The 6,000-nt window shown below is 49.8% G+C and overlaps 1 protein-coding gene across 2 annotated transcripts in view; it reads right to left on the minus strand.

Moving 5' to 3' along the window:
• LOC307194867 (uncharacterized protein C1orf21) overlaps positions 1-5,684 on the minus strand; it is a 225,083-nt gene extending 219,399 nt beyond the window's left edge. For both annotated transcript variants that reach the window (XM_079938242.1, XM_079938244.1), the window contains exon 1: positions 5,405-5,684. The gene's annotated coding sequence lies outside the window, so the exon portion shown is untranslated. The remainder of the gene's footprint in view (positions 1-5,404) is intronic.
• Between the last annotated feature and the right edge of the window lie 316 nt (positions 5,685-6,000).

Raw genomic sequence — 6,000 nt, forward strand, 5'->3', positions numbered from 1 at the left:
AGCAGTGAAACCACCACAAATGAGAAAAAATTTGGTTCAAATTACAGTAATGTTTATTTAACCAACATTCATTTAACCAACATTTATTTAACCAAAGGAGAAAAAAATAAGGTACTGAGGATGAAATTAAACAAACCATTCTACTTCTGTGATTAGTAAGTAGATTTGGGTGTACAGGAAAGCCTTTCAATGGTGCCATATTCTCAAGATATGTTGTCCAATCTTTAAAAATAACAATAGTCGCCTAGATATTCCTTTATCTATTATCCAACATAGGCTGTAATAGCTAAGTGAAGTGAAGAAGCAAGTGCTTCTGCTACGATTAAAGGGCTTAAGAGCCTTTAAAAGTCAAAAATATTGTGCAATCAAAAGTGAAAACAAAAGCAGAAAGATCCCCCAACTTGGGGGTGTTCTGACGCCATTCTTCTAAAGGTACAAAGCATGTATGCGGACTTCAACTCATGAATGCTAAACACATCTGCTGAGGTGGCGTGAGCCTGTGAAACAGGCAGAGGCAGGCATGTGCTGGAAGATCTGAGGGCTTGATGGAGAGAAGTGGGTGGAAGGAGTAAGGGAGGTGTAGGGGGCAAAGTAGGGCAAGGCAGAGGGGCCCTGAGGGTAGAAAGGAGAAGTGGCTGGAAGCAGAAAGTCTACACTGGAGCAGAGAGGTGGGAGGAGTCAGAGGGAAAGCGGGCCTGGAGATGCGGTTCAAGTACTGGAAAACGTCATTCTGAAACACACAACCCAAGTCTTGCAGGCAAAAGTAAGGTGGTGGGAGAAGCAGCAGGAGAGCCTATGGATGAAAATCTGTGGGACAGAAAAACATGGCAACACTTCAGAAAGGATAGGTAGATGAAAGGGACGCTTGGCAAAGGGGCAAGGTAAAAGGCAGCCCAAGGAGAGCGAGCAGATGTAGGGGCAGAGCCACAGAATGAATGCTGGCAGGTTGAGTGTGCTCGCTGCATGAGACAAGTCTCAACTTTGCTTGTTTTATTTTAGAGGGACCAGCAGCGAATAGCAATTACGGCTCCCTTGAGAAAATCCAGTAACCAAGAGGTGGGGCTACCTGTGAGCTTCCCCAGGACCTCTCCCCGACTCCCTGACGCAAGCATCTTCTGGGAGAGACCCCAGCATGGAAAGCCCTGAGTGCTATGGCTGCGGTACAATGCCAAGTAAGACAAGGGAACATGAAAGAACTCTGAAAACCATAAAGCACCCTATAAATAGGAAGCATTGTTATTCACTGAATGCCTCGGACAAAAAAAGAAAGACCACAGTCACAATCAGGAGTGAAGAAATATTTGTCAACTACGGATATTATCTATATTCCAAATCAAGATGACCCTAACTAGCAATTCCTATTTGAGAAGACATTATGCTTGGTATGTTTACTTTCCTGTCCAATACTTCTCAACATTTAAAAACCCGACCTGAGGCATAATATGGAGCTCTTGATAAACTATCCTACTGATTTATTAAAATGGAAATCCACATCTAATGCATTTCCAAGGAGGTTTTTGACACATTACAGATCTTAACTAATTAGGTGAATTCCATTCAATTCAATCACTCATTGAGTTACTCCAAGTGCAAGGTAGTGTACAAGCCGCCATGGGGGTTGCAGAGATGAGCAAAACAGTCTGCCTCTAACTACCTAGTTTGGTTAGTTAATCTTCTCAGTTTCCATTCAGATTGGGGCAGCTGCATCTCCTCTCACAAGTATAGAGAGAAAGCAATCTTGACGTTATGTGGCTACCCTACAAACTAGGAAATGCATTTTCCAGGAACACAATGAATTAAAAAGGAAAAAAAAAAGGACTTCTTTTTTTTAATGTATTTATTTATTTATTTTTGGCTGTGTTGGGTCTTCGTTTCTGTGCGAGGGCTTTCTCTAGTTGTGGCAAGCGAGGGCCACTCTTCATCGCGGTGTGCGGGCCTCGCACTATCGCGGCCTCTCTTGTTGCGGAGCACAGGCTCCAGACGCGCAGGCTCAGTACTTGTGGCTCACGGGCCTAGTTGCTCCGCGACATGTAGGATCCTCCCAGACCAGGGCTCGAACCCGTGTCCCCCGCATTAGCATGCAGATTCTCAACCACTGCGCCACCAGGGAAGCCCAAACAAGGGACTTCTTAATACCTGGTGACTGCGGACACTGCTGTGTGTTCATTTCCATGTTCATCCTAGCCCAGTTTACGTGCAACCACTCTTGCCCTGATTGCATAACCACAGCATGTCAAGTTGTTTCTTGTTGCAATTGTAACTTGTAAAATTAAACTTCATAACTGAGGGAGTCAAGCAAAATAATTGCCTACTTTAAAAATATGTATGCATATAATTTACATGTCACTTTAGGTAAGCTCTTGATTTACGATCTCTTAAAGTCACAACTGTCACCAACTTTAAAATACAGTTTCAGTGTACAATTCTCCCTGCACACAGGCCCTATCCGTGTCTTCTCAGTTTTCCAAGTATTATATATTGATCTATTGCAATCTGCCTTTCATGGGTTTTTTTTTTTTTTTTTTTTTTTTTTCCGGTACGCGGGCCTCTCACTGTTGTGGCCTCTCCCGTTGCGAAGCACAGGCTCCGGACGCGCAGGCTCAGCGGCCATGGCTCACGGGCCCAGCCGCTCCGCGGCATGTGGGATCCTCCCGGACCAGGGCACGAACCCGTGTCCCCTGCATCGGCAGGCGGACTCTCAACCACTGCGCCACCAGGGAAGCCCATGCCTTTCATGTTTTAATGAGAGCCTAAGTAATCACAGCTTTTACTTCTCCCAAGCTCCAAGGCTTCTAAAATTCCAAAGAAGGAACATAAGATGTCCAAAAATGCACTTGCTTGTGCCTCACAGGGTTCCAAATTCTATCGATAAGTTCACGTGAAGCTGGTGATACTTGTCACACTTAAGACCCTCTGTGAATAATCTCCTGCCCTCTCCTTTTCTAATGGGTGGTACCATGATTCTTTCTCTCCAACCTGGGGCATCTCATTCCCTGACAGAAAATAGCTAGAAGAAAGGGGCCACAAGGAGCCTGGAGCAAGCCACTCAGGATGTGACAGTCAAGTCTTGCCTGGTCAAAAATCCAACACAGTGCTGAGGCACCATCAACCTGGAAATGATATTCACAATGGGACACACCACCTTCCTCCTGGGTAGAGTTTCTGCATCAGTCACAGCAAATAGTGCCAATTAATGAACAAGCTTTTGATGTATACCCTGTGATTCTTCAAGAAGCTCAAACCACTTCAGCTGTGGCCTATTAATTCCCAGAAATCCATGCTAGATGATAAAGTGAGATCACGGGTGAGAGGGTAAAGGGTAAATTACTAGCCAATAAAACAAAATTATCAGCTCTCTCAACCACTGAAACTGAGTCAGCTGAAAAGGGAAGCTAGAACCTCAGGATCCTTCTAGGATGAACTTTTCCTCCCTACCAACCAAGTCCAGTTTTTCTTGGGAAAAATGCCCGAATGGAGATAAGCTTGACAACAGAAGCACCCCACTCCTTCGCAGGCATCTGCTCATCCAAGTGCTGAGTCCGCTTGTCTTTGTCGCTTTTCGAGTAGCCCTCTGGAGCTGCTGGTTCTCCGAACCCAGTTTGCACAGCAGGAAACACTAAGGGAGGTTACATTTCAATGCTGCATTTCTGATCCGTGAACTGCTAGTTTAATGCAGAGATAAATACACTCAGCTGTCCTATCACTGGCACTTACTACTTTATAAGCAGCAAAAGAAAAATAGATAATTAAGTCTAAATTAATTTCCATGCCTGATCAATGGCATTTCCAAACAGCCAACACAGAACATGTTCTATTGATCCTACAATCCAGCTCTAGAAGTATGAAAAAGGGGGGGAACCCCCAGATTGAGCATCTTGAACTTAAAGACCCTTCAGAAACATCACCTTCTCCCTCCAAGAAAGCTAGAGTAGCCCAGGCCCACTCTACCCATAATTTTTTTCGATCCTGGTACATCCCAATTCTACCAACTGAAAGCTTATTCCATTAGGTAGAAGGTGAGCCCAGCCCATGAAGTAAGGAAGTGTTCATAAGATCTGTCTGTGTAATGAACGTGTCATTTCCCCAAACTGCCCAACTGTTTCCTTTAAAAAAAAAAAAACAAAAAACTATTACATGGAATTTATGGTGTCAGTCCCCCTCCCAAAGTCTGAGTCAGAGTATATGTGTCTTTAGTGAAGTTCTGGGTGACCAGGGTGTATCACTTTCAGACTTGCTCCGATAGCTGAACTTAGGGCCGTCTTCCAGCCACGGTACAAAATAAGCAACTATCTATTTTAAAACAATTTTCCTACCTCACATGCGATGGGAGATACCTCATACATAGGTCGTCAACTTCCTACTGGAAAACAATCACTTCTATCGCAAACTGTGTTTGTCACCTCCCAGGATTAATGAGTGTTTATGTGTATATATTTTTATCCTTGACCGTGCAACTCTTGAAGCAGAGAAAGCCACCCCAATTTTTACCATCGTGCCTGAGACGATTCAGAGCTTTATAAGAGGAATGAATGGGAGATGAAAGGCTCTAAGCCCAGGGGCTTCTCTCACACAAACAGTAAGTAGAAAAAAAAAAAAATCCCTCCGACAAGGGGGTGGGGGCAGGGTGGAAGACCGGCGAAGGACGTCAGGCAACAAACCAGAGGCAGCTGCGGCGGCCGCACTTCGCGAACTGCCTGCAGAAGGGAGTGAAATCTTTCCCCAGTACAATAACCAGGCACCCTCTGGCTGCCTCGCATGGGCACGAATAATAAATACATCGAGGTGGGCAAATCGCTGCATCGAGCCAAGTCACCCCAAAAAGGTCAAAACTTCAGAAATCCCGGGGATCACGGCACCCACACAAACACATCAATCAGTCGGAGCGGGAGAAGAGACTCGGAGATTTAGCAGAGAATTCTGAATTTTGCTTTTTCTTTCAAGCTCTGGCTTGCAAAGTACGGCGGCTACAGGCAAAGCTCGAGAGGAGCAGGAAAGGCTGAGGGCGGCGGGGAGTGCGGATGGGAAGGGAGGGGAGTCGAATCCCAGACACCCAGGCCTCAATGTGACGAAAGTCGTCAGCAGCCCCAACCGCATCCCAACCCCTCCGCCCCGGCCAGCAGACGCCCCCAGCAGCTCCCCCCAACCCCAGCTTCCGTCCCCGCCAGCCCCGCAACGGCAGCGGCGGCGGCGGCAGCGGCAGGAGCAGCAGCAGCAGCAGTAGCAGCAGCAGCCCCGGCCCGGGCCGCGCGCGCCGGCAGCGCCACGACCGCGGCTCCCATCCCCGCCGCGCGGCAGGCACCCCGCAGGCCTCCCTCACAGCCCACCCGGGCGCGCCCGGAGCGGAACCCGGGCGGGCTGCGCCGCCAACTCCCCCCGCCCCAGGTCGGCGTGGGCTCACGCTTACCTTGGGCGCTCGCGGGGGGGGCTGAAGGTGGTAAGCCTCCCGCCCCCCGCCCGGATCCTCCTCGCTTGTTTTCTTCCTCCCTTCTCCTCCTCTTCCTCCTCCTCCCCACAGTGAGTCCGGGTCTCCCCCTCCTCCCAGACGCCGGGAGTAAGAGCCGAAACCCCCGAAGCCCGGCCCGCGTGCGTGCGTGCGGGAGGCGGCGGCGCGCGGCCAGCTCTTCAGTATCTGAGCGCGGCGCGCGGCTCCTAACTAAAGTGTGAAAGAAGCGGCGGCCGCTGCACGGAACGTCCCCGTGGGAGTGGGCAGGGAGCAAGCCGGAGCTGGTGGGGAGCGAGCGAGCGAGGGAGGGGACCTGGAAAAAGGGAGGGGGAGGGAGGGAGGGGACCTCCTCGCCCAGTCACTCACTCGAGGGGCGGGGGCAGCCAGACACTCCCCCACCGCCGGCCCCTCCCCGCGCCCGGCTCCCGCGCGCGACCAGCACCCAGCCTCGCCCCTGGGAACGGCCTGCGGAGGCCGCGAGGGTGCCGCGCACCCCGGAGAAAGGGACCAGGAGAGCGGGTCTGCCAGGGCTGCAGAGAGGGAAGGAGGGTGAGGAC

This window comes from Stenella coeruleoalba (genome assembly GCF_951394435.1).
Source record: "Stenella coeruleoalba genome assembly, chromosome: 1".
In the NCBI taxonomy this organism is placed as follows: domain Eukaryota; kingdom Metazoa; phylum Chordata; class Mammalia; order Artiodactyla; family Delphinidae; genus Stenella; species Stenella coeruleoalba.